Here is a 16,465-nt window from a genome sequence, read left to right as displayed (position 1 = left end):
CTGACCAAATCTTAGAAATAATCCCCTTAATCCTTTAAACAAAAGGGCAATATTGACACAGGAACATGTATGTACAAACTAGGTAAGTAATGATAAGAGGGTGCCCAGGTGGAATACCCTTGTGTGGAAGTAGTAGGGTAAAACACTACACTAGGAGACACGATGGTGGTGGCAGCAATAGCCAGGAACTGAACTCTGAATCCAGAAAAGACTGTCCTTCTCCTGTGAGACTCCTCTGTAAGCAACTTCAAATTTCACATACAATTTTTTCCTGGTATGAAGCCTTAGACTACCCAGTCTTTGCTCCTCTGCATCTGGGAAAGAAATAAGGAAGAAGGCTCTTTCTTTAAAGCTTTAGTGTTATCATAGAAAAGATAAATTATCCAGTGTATGTATTGAGTCTCACACCAGTCTGGTAGGTTGATTTGAGATACAGAATACTAGTATCACAATTGTTTAAATGAATGGTAGAAGGCAATTGCAATTTCTGTTCACTAATATTTTTAGCAGAAGGAAAAATAAAAAGCAAAGTAAGTAAATAAAATACAAGTAAATTTCCCAGAAGGAGATTGAAAGAAATGTCACCACTGTGACACCACTTGCTCCCTTTCAGCAAGGTCTCTGGGTGCAGATCACAGGCTTTTCTAGGTCTGAGACTGTTACTGAAGGTAGACTGAATATATCAGGAATGTTTCTCATTTTTATACTCTCTCAATAACAAGCTATACTCTGATAGGGTATGCCAGGGATGCTAACTTCTGCTATAAACTGCAGGAATTGCATGGTAATTTTCTTCTGTCCCAAACACCTAAATACTCCCAAGGAGGAAGATGAGAGACATCTGTGGTCAGTAAGGGCAGAATCATTTGCATCTGTGTGGGTCAGCCTAGAAAGCATTATTAAAAACAAGCATAAAATCTGTCATTTTAATTGTAGGTATTCCTAATGGTAGGAGTGCTTCAAAAGCCACAGGCAACCTCATTAATGAGATAGGATGCAAAGGAAGCACAGAACTGTTGTAAAATGTACTGCGCGCTCCATCTGAGTGACCAGCCCAACTGAGAAGCAACTGAGTCTAGCTCCACTGAAGTACAGTCAAAACAATCATCTTACCCAAAGACAATGACTGCCTTAGGCAAGAAAACTGTGTCCAAGCCAGATTCCAGCAGAGCCTCAAGTCTGCAGTCTGCATCAGATCAAGGGACCATACAAATGCCAAGAAAGAGCAGAGAAGGGAGTTTACCTTGTGCATTACAACACTACTTTGTCTGGCTGATACTTGGATTTAACAAGTTCTCTCCGCACCATAAATGCTTCCAGTTCAAATGGAGAAGGAAGGAGAAACACTTCAGAAGAGCTGAGCACCTAAGAGCGATAGTGCTCACTTTGGCTGAGAGCAGAGCGAATCAATGGGTTACATTAATTGAAACCAACAATTATTAGTATTTCCTCTGGGCTTCAGTACCCTCTGGAACAGGATGTGACAGGAGAAGCCAGGAGGCCAGGCAACACACAAAGGTCAGAGAGCATGTTTACAGGTTTGATCAAGCAAACCTCATCACTTATTTTAGGAAGAAAAAATAAATTGAAAAAAAAAGGGAGCCCATGCCATGATCAGGTTCCAGGTCACAGGAAAGGGCAGGACACGGCAAAAGTGTGCCTACTCTATGCCTTTTCCAGATACTCCTTCTTCACTGTCAGTATTTCCATAGCAAATAAGAGAAGCCTTGTGCAGCCTTCTCCAATACATTTGGTTCCAGGGGTAACCTTAGACAGCTAAGTTGAAGAAGGACTGCAGCCAGGGAATGAAAAATAAGTGAGCTCATTTGTTTACTGAATAAAAGTATCTGATTGATCTGGGAGAGGATTTGCAGAAAGCAGAGACTCAGTCATGAGTCTCTCATGACCCTCAGGACAACCTAACACAGATGTCTTGCTAGAGAAAAACAAGAGAAAAAAAAAAGAGAGCGGTCAGAATTTAACGTTCTATTAATCAACTAAAATAGCTGATTCTAAATTCAGGAGCCCTATCTAGTGCAACAATGGTAATGATCTCTAAACATGCTTGGTCAAAATCCATATTCTGTCTTTCTGATCCTTACCTATTTCCTTTCAACTGCCAAATGGCTTCTCCTTGAAAGATATGACGACATCTTCCCTTCCTACTTCAAAAACTGCTTTTCATTTATTAGTTATTAATTCACTAGGAGCCTCAGGTAGTTCTCCTTTGTAAAAAATGCATGGGGAATCCCAGCTGCAAAGTCAGCCCTGGCATTGTTACACATACATATCATCATTATCTTATAGCTGTTCAACACAAGGTAAAGAGCTTGGCGGCTTCATGCCTGCTTCATCAGCACTTGTTGTTATAATATCTCCCTCCATTTGGATGCACCCTAAAGGGCTTGAAACACTCATGTTACTTTTTTGCATTAGGACATGGAAAGTAGATCTAAAAAATTGCTTGGAGCCTCTCTGCTTTTGCAGCTTCTGCTCAGAAGATCCACATTGTAGGAGAAGCAGACCTTGGTGTATTTGTCATCAAAGCATGTGGGAATATAAGTGGACAAGCCCGTACCAGGCCATGTGAATGAGAGGTGGAGCTGTACTGGTGTATTACATACACATGAAAAGCCCAGGTGAGGCATCTTGCCAAGTGAGGTCTTGATGGTCTTCAGCATGGGGAGTCAGAGGCCAATTTGCAGAGCAGATTTGCAGTCACACTTGCTTTGCAGTGCCAGTGTACTCTAAGATGCTTAAACCCCACTGGTAACACTAAAAGATGGTTTCCCATAAAAAATGCACGTCAATACGGGCCAGCGAGGGGGAACATGAATATATTGGACAGCTGAAAAGAAATGAGTAAGAGTAGGTAAGGTCTGGTAAGGAAATAGGTAAAGGTAGTAGTAGATAAGGAATGGCTATGTCAGGCCTATTTTCATGTGAGAGCTGAGAATTTGCTCACATTAAGATTAATCTGATCTCACATTTAATGCCATTTAAGCATTAATTCTTTTGAAGGCCAAGTTGTCTACTCCCTGAAATCAGCATACTGATACTGATTTTAGTTGTTTATTTGCATGTGTTTTCCTGAGGCAGATGGAGTGTTTTCCTTTCAAGATGAAATTTCACTTCATGATAACATTATTAACTCAGGTGAGTTTTACTGAAAGGAAGCTTGACTATTAATATCACATAACATGCATCACTGTAAGACCAGTTACTAGAGATTATGTAGGAAAATCTTATTTACTTGATTTATGTAATCAAATAGCAGAGGCAGAATATAATAAACTGAGACAAAATCCCATGCAACTTTACCGAGACAAAGATTTTGGTATCAAATACACAGTTTGAATGCTCTAAACATTCTATTTTCCTTCACAATTAAATCAAACTTCCTCCTCTATGCCCAATACATAGGGAGAACAAACTTTATGTAAATAAAATTTAGTTTGTGTCTACAAACTTTCCTTACATGTAAAAATATTTTAACAATTAGGAAAAATTTTGTATAAATTTTTGCATGAGTCATTGAACAGTAAGTATTAAAATGCAGAACTCATATATGTACATGTAACTGTTCCAAGCTAAAAAATGGGTGATGGCTCTGGCCCAGGATAGTCAGTATATCTAGAGGACAGTTTCTGTGTTTAATAAAAGCTTTTCTCTGTCAAGTTGATTTAAAAACTGCAGCTGCCGTTGGAAGCTGCTGTATTTCTTGGAAAGTCATTATAATCTCAATAGAGTGTTTTATATTTGAATAACAGCTCCCTAAAATTTTTTTTCTCACATGATTTGCTATGACTGCTACACCAAATACAACAGATTTTTGATAGAATTTGATAGAGTGCCCATACAAATAGACAGATATATCAAAGAACTTTGCAGGTTGTATGCAGAACATTTCTTAATTTCCTTGATAAACTATATTTCTGTGCAATACTCCCATGAAAACCAGTTTTTTTTAATGGTCTCAGTTGGTAAGTTGTTAGATGAGTTGCACCAGACTCCTAGATGGTACAAAGGTTGTTTTATGTAAACTAATTTTTTTGCAGCTGTTCCTTTTGCAGGTCCTAATGAAAGAAAAAAAAAATGATGTGATTGTTTTTTTTTTATTTTGTCAGGTTCTAGTATATAACATTTTTTAAATTAAAACATATTTTTCCTCTTTTACTCTTTTCTTTCCCACCATATATCTTTTTACCAGATATACATATTGATATCTTAATGAATTTTTCCTGTTTTATTGTTTATGCTTTTTCCTTTTATGTACACCCCTAGTACACACACTCTACTAACATTGTTTTCACATTGTAGCTTAACCCCAGCCAGTAACCAAGCACCATGCAGCATCTGGCTCACTCTCCCCTCAGTGGGATAGGGAGAATTATAATTTTAAAAAAGAGCACAAAACTTGTGGGTTGAGATAAGATCAGTTTAATAATTGAAATAAAATATAATAATAATGAAAAGGCATATGACAAAAAGAGAGGGAACGAAAACCCAAGAAAAGTCTTACATCTTAGGGAATGAACTGTTAGAGAGTAGTGTAGGGAAAAGGGACCTGAGGGTCCTGGTGGGCAGCAGGATGAGCATGAGCCAGCAATGTGCCCTTGTGGCCAATGGCATCCTGGGATATATTAGAAGGGCTCTGGTTAGTAGGTCAAGAGAGGTTCTCCTCCCCCTCTACTCTGCCCTCATGAGACTGCATCTGGAATATTGTGTCCAGTTCTGAGCCTCTCAGTTCAAGAAGGGCAGGGAGCTACTGGAGAGTTCAGCACAGGGCCACACAGATGATGAAGGGAGTGGAGCATCTCCATTATGATGAAAGGCTGAGGGAGCTGGGGTTCTTTAGATTGGAGAAGAGGAGATTAAGGGGTGACCTCATTCATGTTTACAAATACATAAAGGGTGGATGACAGGACGATGGAGTCAGGCTCTTCTCAATGATGTCCAATGATAGGACAAGGGGCTACAGGTACAAGGTGAACACAAGAGGTTCCAAAGAAACAAAAGGAAAACTTTCTTCACTGTGAGGGTGACGGAGCACTGGATGGGCTGTTGAGTCTCCTTCTCTGGGGACATTCAAAACCCACCTGAATGAGTTCCTGTGTGACCTACTCTAGGTGGTCCTGCTCTGACAGGGCAGTTGGAGTGAGTGATCTTTCAAGGTCCTTTCCAACTCTTAAGATCCAGTGGTTCTGTGAAAAGACAAATGAGGCACAACACAATTGCTCACTACCAACTGACAAATACCCAAGCAGCAAACTGACTCTTCTAGCTGACTTCTGCCAGTTTATATACTGGGCATGATGCTCTGTGGTAATGAACAGTTCTTTGGCTAGTTCAGGTCAGCTCTTCTTCCAGCTTCTTGTGCACCTCCTAGCTGGCAGAGCATAGGAAACTGAAAAGTCCTTGACTAGGGATAAACACTACTTAGCAACAACCTAACCATTGTGTTGTTATCAATGTTGTTCTCAAATCCAAAAACCCCAGCACTGTACCAGCTACTAGGAAGACAATTAACTCTGTCCCAGTAGAAGACAGGACATCATGGCACAAGTGTAATGTAGTAAGAGGAAAAGAAAATGAAGTCTACTATTCTCTGTCAAGTCCCTCTGCAGATCCACTCAGGCCCAGACATCTGATATAAATTTAGCTTTCACAAAATAACAGGATCTTTAAAGATTGTATAATCTATATTTCTGCTATATATAAGATCCAACAAATCCTGTCACCACAGCTGATAGAAATGAGCAGCCATACTGCTGCATATAAGCTAGTAACATACTTAGACAGATGCAGCCTTAAATTGCATTTTTGATGTACTCAAACTAGCTCTACATAATTAGGAGTAACATTGCTATCCCCTGACTGATTCATGATTAGCATATGTGGGCTTTATTATGGCTTAGGAGAAGGATCGAGTGACTTCAGTTGTATCCAGCTTGTCCTTTTAAGTGCTTGATTTTTTTTCTAAAAGAGTTGTTTGTATAAATAACACATCTTGATAAAGGGAAGCTGATCTTGTTCTAGGTAAGTTTCCTTTAAACATGATGTAAGTTAATATCTCAGTTACTCATATCTTTTGTAGAACTGTTTTTCAAAACACTTCACATTAAAACTAATAGAGATGAGGAGGCAATGCATGAAAAGTAGGAAATGAGGTTCTGAAACCTTATTTATTTGCAGAAGAGTAATTACTCCAGCATGTAGAAATGTTTCTTTCTCTTTGAGCTAAATATTTTCTTTCCCAAACCACTGTTAAAGCAAACAGCAAATGTATGGTTTTGATCTTATTGTTGATTAAGGAAGCCCTCCTAAAACCCTGAACCAGACCTCAGAAGCATCATTGTGCAGCGACAAAAGCTTTTTATTGCTAATTGTAAAAGCAGGGCAGTCTCCAGCAGAGAGTTGCTGGGCTGCTGACTGATGCCTTGACAGATAACAGACAATCAGTGGGACACTCCAAGATTCCTGGTGGAAAAACAAAAGATACTTAATTTACGAACAACAACCAGGCATCCACTTAGATACCATTATGCACTGGAAAAGACTTTGTGCCATGCAGACATACAATGAGCTGGCTGCAAAGTAGGGAAGGAGTTGGATTTGTCCATGAGTGGGCAAATAAGGAAGGAATGGCCATGACACTCATTAAAAGCCTGAACCTTTCTTTCCTAGCCTGGGTGGGGCTGTCTAGTGTTTGCACAGCAGGTCTCGGCGACAGTGTAAAGCTGAACTGTGTCCACTTGGACATTCAGACTTATTTTAAGGGATTTTTCTATTCCTCTGCTTGTCAAAATAGGACTGTTGAGATTTCGGTCTTCTGTCACACTGGAGTGGGATGGTGGCAGCAAATAAAGCTACCAGAGGAATTACCTCATACCAGGTCAGGCATGAGCCATTGGGACAGTGGGGACACAGAACAAAGGTCCAACAATTAATGGGGGTTCTGAAACTTCGCAGTGGTTTATTACACAGAGGCTGCAGATGAGACTTTTTCCTTTGAATTTAAATCTCACAGCAAATGCACTGCAAGAGTGTATGAAATACAGAATTGTATCACCAGTGAACAGTAATTTTTCCTGAAGCAGCGACATGGATCTAAGTTTGTCATGTTTGCTTACTCCACTAACAGTCCCTTTTCATCCTGCATCAAATCTCAGTTGTTGTTATTACATGAATGCTCACTGGAATGTCACGAATGTGCTAGCTACAGGCCAGACTTGGCAAAAGCAGACACAGCCAAAGGGGCAGAGAGCCACAGCACCTACCACATCTGACAGGAGAGCTTGGGCAGATGCCAGGGAAACATGTGAGAAAAGCTGAGTATGCCAAGAATTTAGCAAACAGCAGAGGTAGATTGGGATCTCCAGGTCTCTCAGAGCAGAAGCTGTCTCTTCCACAGTACATGAGAAACACTGGGCAGGGCAGAGCTAAGAGAGCAGCCTTTAAAATGCAGGGGCTCTGTGCACAGCAATTTAGATGCTGTCACTTGTTTTATTAGGCCTTTCACTTTTAATGTCACTCCAGCCTCTCCAAACTCTGTTGTCTCAGTGAGTGCTGAGGTTGAGCGTGGAGACTTTTGCCTTGTGGAGTTATTTGTAGCTAGAGAGCATGGGAAGAGGAAGAGACAGATTAGGTACATGGGTTGGTTACAGGAAAGACGGGGTTCCACACCTGCTGACTATGCAATTTAAGCCACAGCCAGCCTAACAGTGTCACATGGAGAGATAAAACAGAGATTGGCATATCCAACAGTTTGTAGTCAAACCACACACATGGGAAAAGGGGAGGTGTGGGGAAAAAAACATGCCAGAGCCTCATCATGGTACCATACCACCTGGGAAATTTCTGAAAGTACAAAGTGACCAATAGATAGCTAAGAAGCCATGTGAGGAACAATAATGTGACAACAAGTTAGCGATTGGCCTGAGATTTGGTTCTCCCAGGCACTCTCCATCTGGCGCGATGGCAAAGCTGACTGAAAAAATTGCCCTTCCCCAGTGGTCAACGCAAACACGTGCAGCTTCTTTACTGCAATTTAGATGCTCCACAGGATACTCAAGAGAAATGGCAGCTTTTGGACAGTCCTTTGAGCTGAGCTGAGACACAAGCAGTGACCTTTTGACCATGTTTGGTGGTTTTTAACACTGTGCTGGAATGTACACTGAACAAAGAGAGCAGTTTCTATGAAAACAGGTGCATTTGAACTCCTCAACCAAATACAGACTGTTGAACAAAATGGAAATACTGCTGAGATTCCTGCCAGACCCCCTGGGTGGGGACTTTTCAGTTAAGACCAGAGGAAGCTATCTCTTGCATAAGATACAGTTAAGTCCGATGGCACCCTATAGCTGAATGACCTGCCATCAAAAGCTACCCTTCTCTTCTGGCATGCAGGAAAATTGTCCCTTCCTATTCATATGTACACTAAGAACTCATGGAGCTTGCAGGAACTTGCTCTGAAGTTTGTTGTTATTTTTTTTTTAACTCTGAAACAATATCTGAATTACATTCCAGAGCTGAAACAAACACAGCAGTGCAACTATCAAAACTATTCAGCAATTTCCCTTGTGAGTTCCGAAAGTGCACTTCTTACTAAAGGAGAAACAATGTATGTTACCTTTATTCAGCCCACCCAATGGAGTATCCTGCTGGGAAAATCCCTGTCTTTGGGGCCATAAGCTTTCCCTCTCTAAACTTATTTATGTCAAAGTTTGCTTTTTTTGGTTTTGTTTTATTTTTTACTGTAACTTCCTTAGAAAAGTTACAGGGCTTCAAAAACTGAGTATGTGTGCATGTCTGAGTCAATATAGTTTATTTATTTATATACATATAGTATCAGCAAATGAAATTAGATGCAATACTTCATGTTTACAGTCCCTTTTTCATACAGATGTTTATGCTAGGAGTTCTGGGTTCATGCCATGAAATTGTTGTTTTAAGTAGTTCTACATAGGTTTGATGGCTTGCTTCCTTCTTATCCTGCATCTGGTAACTCATGCTACTGTGAACAGTTATGAAAACAGGTCAGAAACATGAAGGAATTTGAACAGTCGTAGTCATAAAGAGGTCACTGTGAAACGGGAACTTTTTCTGTTCTAGAGTATATCTAGGGCAAGAAGGCATTCAGGCTACCAAAGACATACTTTCTGTTTCCACCGAATGGTTTTATACAAGTGAAGAATGAAGCTTCGGTCATGCCTTCAATTTTGGTTTTGGACAACTTTAACAAAGATGGAGAATTTATTTCTTAGTGGTTATTTTTGTTTGGTTTCCTTTGTTGTTTTGTTTTTCCTTTTTACTCTGAAATAAAGATTATTTGGTAATTTAACTCTCATTCAGAGGGAAAGCCTCTTTTATGTCTTTTTTGTGTAAGGAAAGAGTGGAAGTTTTCATTGACTCTGGAACAGTATAAAGTCATATTAAAAACAGCCATTTAAAAAAATCAGCTGAGCTTTTCAAAGCCTGTGAAAACCAATTATGTGCAAATTTCCTTTTGATTTAAGTGACTACATGAGGTGCACAGGAATGGTAATCTGGCCTCTCTGATTCTTACACAAAACAGTAAACCAATTCTTAAATAGATTATTCAACGGAAGAGTAACTAAATCCCCAAAGACACAGCATTATGTACTAAGGTCTAAAAAAATAGATGCTGCAACTTTCCAGACATTATTAGATATTACTGAGTTTTTGTAAGTCTGTTCAAGTTTTGGTGTCATCTGGAGTGAAAAATAATTCACCATCTCTGCAGAAGAAGAAAGAAACACACAGGTTTAAGGCATTTTTAGAGTAAGGTTTTTTGATTGATAGTTTCCTGTTTTATTTCTTTATTCTTAGATTAATCCAGGATGTGAATATAATTTACAACATCACAGCTCTATGCTGTGTATGGGCTATGGCTTGCCCTCATACCATCTTAAGTTTGTGTGCCATGCCTACCCTTAAACTTATTACCAGCGTTACCAGTACCGTCTAAAATAACTTCTTTATAAAATATAAACAAGCTCTATTAATCCCCTTCCATTTCTTTCAGGAATTCCTTAGATATCTCAATGACGGCTGTATACAATCAAAAGCATCTACCCACACTCTCAGAATTCAAATGTGTCTAATCTGATGTGACTTATTCAAAAGTCAGGTATTGCTGAACTGAGTCATTTTGGCTTCTTACAGTTATTACTTCCCGAAAACAATTCAGCTCACCTATCTTGAGACCTTGTTTGGTATGAGGTCATTTCCCTGCTGGTAGCAGTGCTACTTGCTCACTACCAGCAAAGGAAGTGTCTAGGAGACTGGTTTAGCCCAGATTCCTAAATTTTAGATGCCTTAAGGTAGACGTAACAAATACCATCCAAAATCTATTGATATTTGCCTTTAAGGTATGGAAAAGAATTTTCCCCTTACCTTGTTGGGAAATTTTAAAATTGCTTTGTAATCTAAGGATCACTCTTTTCTTATAACAGAAATACAGCGTAGGAAACAGAAAGAAAGTTAATAGACTCTCAAGCTCTAAAGGATTACTGCGGGATTTAGCACAATACAAGCCACAGAATACAAATTTAGATGGTTGAGAAAGATGTTTTCTTTTTTTCAGAATGACAATATGGAAAGTGTTACATTTACAGCAAAAAGAGAGCTTTTAAATAATGGAATACTTTCCATTGAAGACAAATTCCTGGCAAGGTACAGTTTCACTTCATAACCTTCTTCCTAATGTTTAACTATAAAGACTTGATCTGAATTCATACAGGCTTATTGAAACTCTAGAGATACATTTAAAATGTAGAGATAGTTTTGGCTCTGAGTATTTTTAAAAGTCTTTTTAAAGGTTCGTTTCAGGGAAGATTTTCATAGAATCACAGAATCTCAGGGGCTGGAAGGGACCTCGAAAATATCTTTTTTGCTTCTTCAAATATAGTTTTATAACTTCTCAGCTTTATAACTTCTCAGACAAAAGCAAATAGCAATCATTATCCAGAGCTTTATATTGAAGGGAGAACAGAATATCTGCTAATCCAGAAGCCAAGTAAACCACAGATGAGAGGCTTTGTATCTCAAAGAAAGATCTTTAGTTTCACAGGAAAAATATGCTTTTCCTACGGGTATTTGAGTAAATGAGAGCAATTAAAACTGATGTGGCACTGTGCAGCCAGACAGGCCCAAAATATAATGATTGTACTATGTATTACAAGAGATACTTTATCTGTTGTATTCAAGCTGTGGATTTCTCTTAGCAATACGTGTCGAAGACAGTAATTATTCTAGCTGCCTTTCCTGTAGTCTTGTATAAGTCAGTATACTTATAGTATACACAGTATATACTTATTTATATATACTACAGCCTTTGTGGTCTGGATACAGACGTGGCTTTCTTATACCTGGAAAGCTGATGTGAGCTGAATCCATAGGGAAACACAAACAGTGGCCCTTTGTTGCAAGCTGCACTATCACACTGAGCTTTGTTATAAAATGCAATTTTATTAAGGGCAATTTGTACTCCATTAGAGAATCAGGCAGTATAACTTCAGCTTTAGAGAGAGGCAGCTCAGGAAGCAAAGTCTGCTGTGATAAAGGGAACTGCAGATCACGTCTCTGCTTCTAGCTCTGTGTGCTAGGACAGACAGGCACTAAAAGGCATGGAGTTGGGCTTCCATGAGGCATGCTCTTACCTCGGTAGGCTGGAATGGCCACCTCAGAAAGTCAGGGAAAGCATTGTATAAAGAACAAAGTGGGAGAAATTAGCTTAGTAATTAGAGTATCTAATTATAGGTGATGGGATGCAGAAAACTTTGCATGAAGATAGCCATATTCCATTTTTATTCATTCTCATGGCTGCAGCCTGTAGAACTTTCAGAACATACTTAAACACACAGAGCTTGATCATCCTCTAATTTGTAAAGGTGAAAATCATGTGTTCTTGTACCAAGTTGCTGAACTGATGTGGTGAGTGAGGACACTGAAGGGGGATTTGTTGAGCGGGGTCACTCACCCCTGTATAACATGGGCCCAATGTGGGACCCAACATGCAGAGTGTCTGCTTTGCATGAAGTGCCTGCCTGGTTGCACTTGAAAAAAAGACAGTGGAGGGTCTGTTTGTTGCCTTTTTGTGTTTGGTTTCTAGTTCAGGCTGCATTCCTCTCTACAGTAGTTTCCCTTGCTATCTAGGGCAGTAAACCTCCAGCATCCCCCAATTACATACCCCAGAGACAAATGAATCAACATGAGCCATGAGGTTGCATTTCTGCAGGCTGATTGTGGAGAGATTGCTAAACATTGTCTAGTTAAAAGTTCTCTGCGTGTTCTGAGGTTACTATTTATAACTTGATGAGTCTTCTGAAATAAAAGAGAAATTCCTCTGGAGGAAGGTTCCCAGCTATAGACACAGGATATGGCAGCCAGGGAAGTGGTGGAGGCTGGGTGGAGGGGAGGGAGTGCAAGAGCTGCCAGGCAGCTGGCACTGCAAACTGGGCTTGGGAGGGTGTCTTCAGCTGCAGATGATGCACGTTTTGGATACTTGGCTTCTAATCCAGGTGTGTTTCAGTGGCACACATGCCTACCTGACAATCACAATGATGTTACTCAATGTGAGAGGCTGCTGTGATTATATACTAACCACAGTGGTATAAAATTATTAACTCTCATATAATAACAGAGCTTGAAACTGTCCCTTTTTATCACTCTCCCTGTCTATCTTGCAGCTTGTTTCAGTCCTCTGTACTTATTTAACAGCATCTGTGAAGAGCTTTTCCCCTTGATTTGCAGTAACTTATCATCAAAACCCATTTTTTTTTCCTCATCTCAGCTTTCCTAGAATTCTTCCTATTTCTGACTTTGTAGATTCCTTGTCACCTTGGGCATCTAGGAGACAATATGTGGTTTTTCAGCTTTTTTTGATATGTGAGCTCCTAAAAATTTGAAATGAAAGTTCATACTGTGGTACAGCATAGTTAAACCTGCTGGTATTAGGCTTACTATTCATAGTTACCTTTCTCTGACCTCCTATAGAGTGCAGCATGCACTTTATAAATACTGGTTATAAAGCTGCGGTTGTTGGTATACAGGTGTTATAACAATTCCAGTGACAAGAAAGGAGACCCGGGATGCAAATGTAATCAAAACCACAGAATTTAAATGTAGCGTGAAGTGTAAGAAAAGCCATTCTACAATCACATACTCACTTTATTAGAGTTAATTTGTACGTATGCAACATATGCCTACTTATTTTGGGAGAGGAAGACAACGGGGCAGAATTTTCTAATAGATGGTTGTGAGTACACTTCAGATGATTCAGAATTCAGGTGCAAAACAGATAAGCACATATGAATCTTTCCTGAACATCTTGGTTTAACAAAATACATCATGAATTTGTTTTCAAGAAATTCAGCCTACTCCAAAGTCAAATTTGATAGAACCATCCTCAAACTTGTTAGCTTCAGTAGGTGTGATTAAAACAAAAAAATATTCACACTGCTAATTTTAATCAGAAATATCTTGTTCTCAGTATCTCTCCAGTATTGAGAGCTATTTTCTTGGGGAAAAAAAAAAAGGAAAATATAGTTAGTCAGTGACAAGACTGTAGTGTCAGTGTAGTCCAAAACCTTTTCTGCTTTGCTTCCAAAGCAACGTCTGTGGACATGATTACATTTGCCCATCCACTGAACTGCCTCTTCCCAAATATCTCTATATACATACAGCCAATGCTATGAAGATACATGGGAAATCTCCATACAAGAAATAACTTAGTAAGCCTCAGTCCTTATGACATACAGAGTTCTATGCCAAGATGAAATTCTCAGCAATCAATCACAGGCCACAATGTAGCTGATAAGCACCCTGTTCTTGCACTAATGCCACAGGGAAATAGCAATATTGGGGAGACATGAGATATTGATTTGGTTATGCACAGAAGGATGACGAGCAACACAGTCAGTGAGCACATTTAGCATATAATCAGGAAAATCTCCTTCCCTTTGCAAATGATTTCTGTTAATATAACCCTTTGCCATAAATTGTGTCTGAGATAAGGAATCTGTTTAATTCCAATGACCTTAGCATAGGGGACTTTGGGTATGCTCTAGACATTAACTTCTTCCACTGTCATGCCATTGAATAGGTAAAAAAATTGGTTTCTGCATTGCATGTTTAAGATACAACCAGTTTTAATCCTGACTGTAACTGTCAGTAATGCATGTTTCTCAGAATAACTTGTTAGCCTGATGTCTCTATCTTGGATGCTGAAGACTAGGCACCCAGAGTAATTTGACTGAGCTTTTGCACACATTCAGCTGTTCAGGGAACTAGGATTCTTAATTTGGAACTTTTAAGTCAACAGTTTGAGTTCAACAGTGTCTGGCCAGCCTTGCTTGGTCAGATCAATCTGTGGAGTTTGTTCTCTCTTGGTTTGTAGCTTTACAGGATCACAAGACTGCTGCTACTCTTTCATTTTGTGCTTTGAAAACCAGAATAAACATGAAATGCCATCACTGTGCACAGCCCTAACCATCTTCCCTGCTCCACCACTGTAACAGATGTTACATGCCTCCCCAGGCAAACCAGTCATAAACACAGTTACTTCCACAGCTTGCAGCTCAATCAAGAATGAAAGAGAGCTCTGAAATCCCCCTTACTTTCCATCTGTCATGCCAATCATCCCACTTGCTGACATCTTAAGAACAGCATGACAAGGATAATGAATCTGTGAGGTAGCACCAGTGAGTTCCCAGGAATTAGATCATGGCTCAATTTGATGCACTGCATCCCTAGTTACAAATGCTGAAACAGGAAAAGAAAAAACACTGGAATGCTTAAAAAAATAATCAGTATTAACTGATAATAGTCTCGAGGCTTCATTATAATGATAACACATGGAATTAATAGAATTGATGGTGGCTGGACTTCTGCTCATTTCAGCTGCTACTCTGATGACTTTCTGTATGTCAGTATATTTAGATGTACTGCGATGGCTTTAAATCTGAGAAGTGGAAATATAAAAACTCAGCATTTCCCTGTTGTTTGCTCTTTACCTGTAGTTGAAGTATCACAGTAGCCGACTGTATAGAGTAGCAGCTAAGGGTGGAATCCCAGGTCTCCACTGCATCTTTACAAGATATGGGAAATTTTGCCTAAACACTGTATTGGTGTCATTGTATGTTTGCATTCCTTAATGGCAAATGTCAGATGTAAGACTCCAGGTTTTCCAGATTAACATATGTTCTTTCCTTTATATGGTCATTCAAGCTGCTCATCTCAGGGCAGCTTCCTGGGGAGCATGTTCAGTGAGGAGGGCTGAGTTCATAGTTAGGGAGCAATAGGTACTACGGATTTGTTGTGGTGTGAAGGGCATAGTGGCTGCTGTAGTTAAAAGCTGAGCTGCTTTCTCCCACAGAACACAGTTGGGGTGACCTCATCAGCCTCAGGATGGTTGAGGAGGGTTCAAAAGGGGCTTGAAAATGAGAAGCTATTGAGCTGTCCTTCCCTGGCATGCTGTTGTCTTGTTCCCATGTGCTTTGTTTTGCTGCACTCATCCTTTGCACTTGCTAGTGTGGAACGACTCTGGGCTGGGGCGCTCCCTGACCTTGTAGCTTAGGAGTGATAGGCCTGTGGTTTGGGTACAAGTGGCCTGTCACTTTTTCAAGTGCAGCAACCAAATCCCCACACCGTCACATGAGCAGCAGTCAGGCCAGATTAGGGTCCTAGCAGTGGAACAGAAGCTAGTGAAGGCTGCTGGGACTGGAAGTGCCAGAGGCCTGGGGTGCCATGCACAGCTTGTCTTGTCCTGCGGGCAGTCACTCATTTCCCAAAGAGCTGCCGCCACTTCTTGCCTTTCAGCTCTTCCTGCAGCATCTCTCACCTTCGACTCTACCCCCTTCAGAGCTTTGGACCAGGATGGGCAAGCAAACACAAAACAGACTATCACCCATAGCTAGTTTTGACAATTATCACATGATAACTGCCTTTCTTTTGTCCAGTGCTCTGCCTGACTAGAAGTCATTTCAAAAAAGGTCTGGACTAAAGGGTGGTGTCTCCAATAAAATGTCATTTCTCTGACTCTACCCCAGGTTTGGGTACTGGATGTGGACCTGAAAAGCTAAGATTGTGTCAAGGCCAAGAAAGCTGGTAGTTATCCATTTCTAAAATTATTAGAACAATTTGATGAAGTTTTAAATATCATAATTCTGATCTATCCCACAATCTTTGCTCTCAAAGCTTCCTTAATTATCTTTCTGTTCTCGTTTTTTTCCCCTTCCTTTTCTTCCCTTTGTGGTTTAGAAGCAACTTGCTGTTATACCAAAGTGTAAATGTTTTCCTTGACAGAAGGAAACTGCTGATCTGGTGCATAGATTTCAGCCATGGATGGTTTTGATTCACTAGAGCTCGGAGTGATCATGACAGATGTTAGCTCCTGCTACAAAGACATTGCATAAAGCTGTTCCTCAGTTCTACACACTTG

This window comes from Colius striatus, chromosome 2 (assembly GCF_028858725.1).
Source record: "Colius striatus isolate bColStr4 chromosome 2, bColStr4.1.hap1, whole genome shotgun sequence".
Taxonomy (NCBI): Eukaryota; Metazoa; Chordata; class Aves; order Coliiformes; family Coliidae; genus Colius; species Colius striatus.
The sequence above is the reverse complement of the archived record's forward strand: the minus strand, read 5'-3'. Positions refer to the sequence as shown.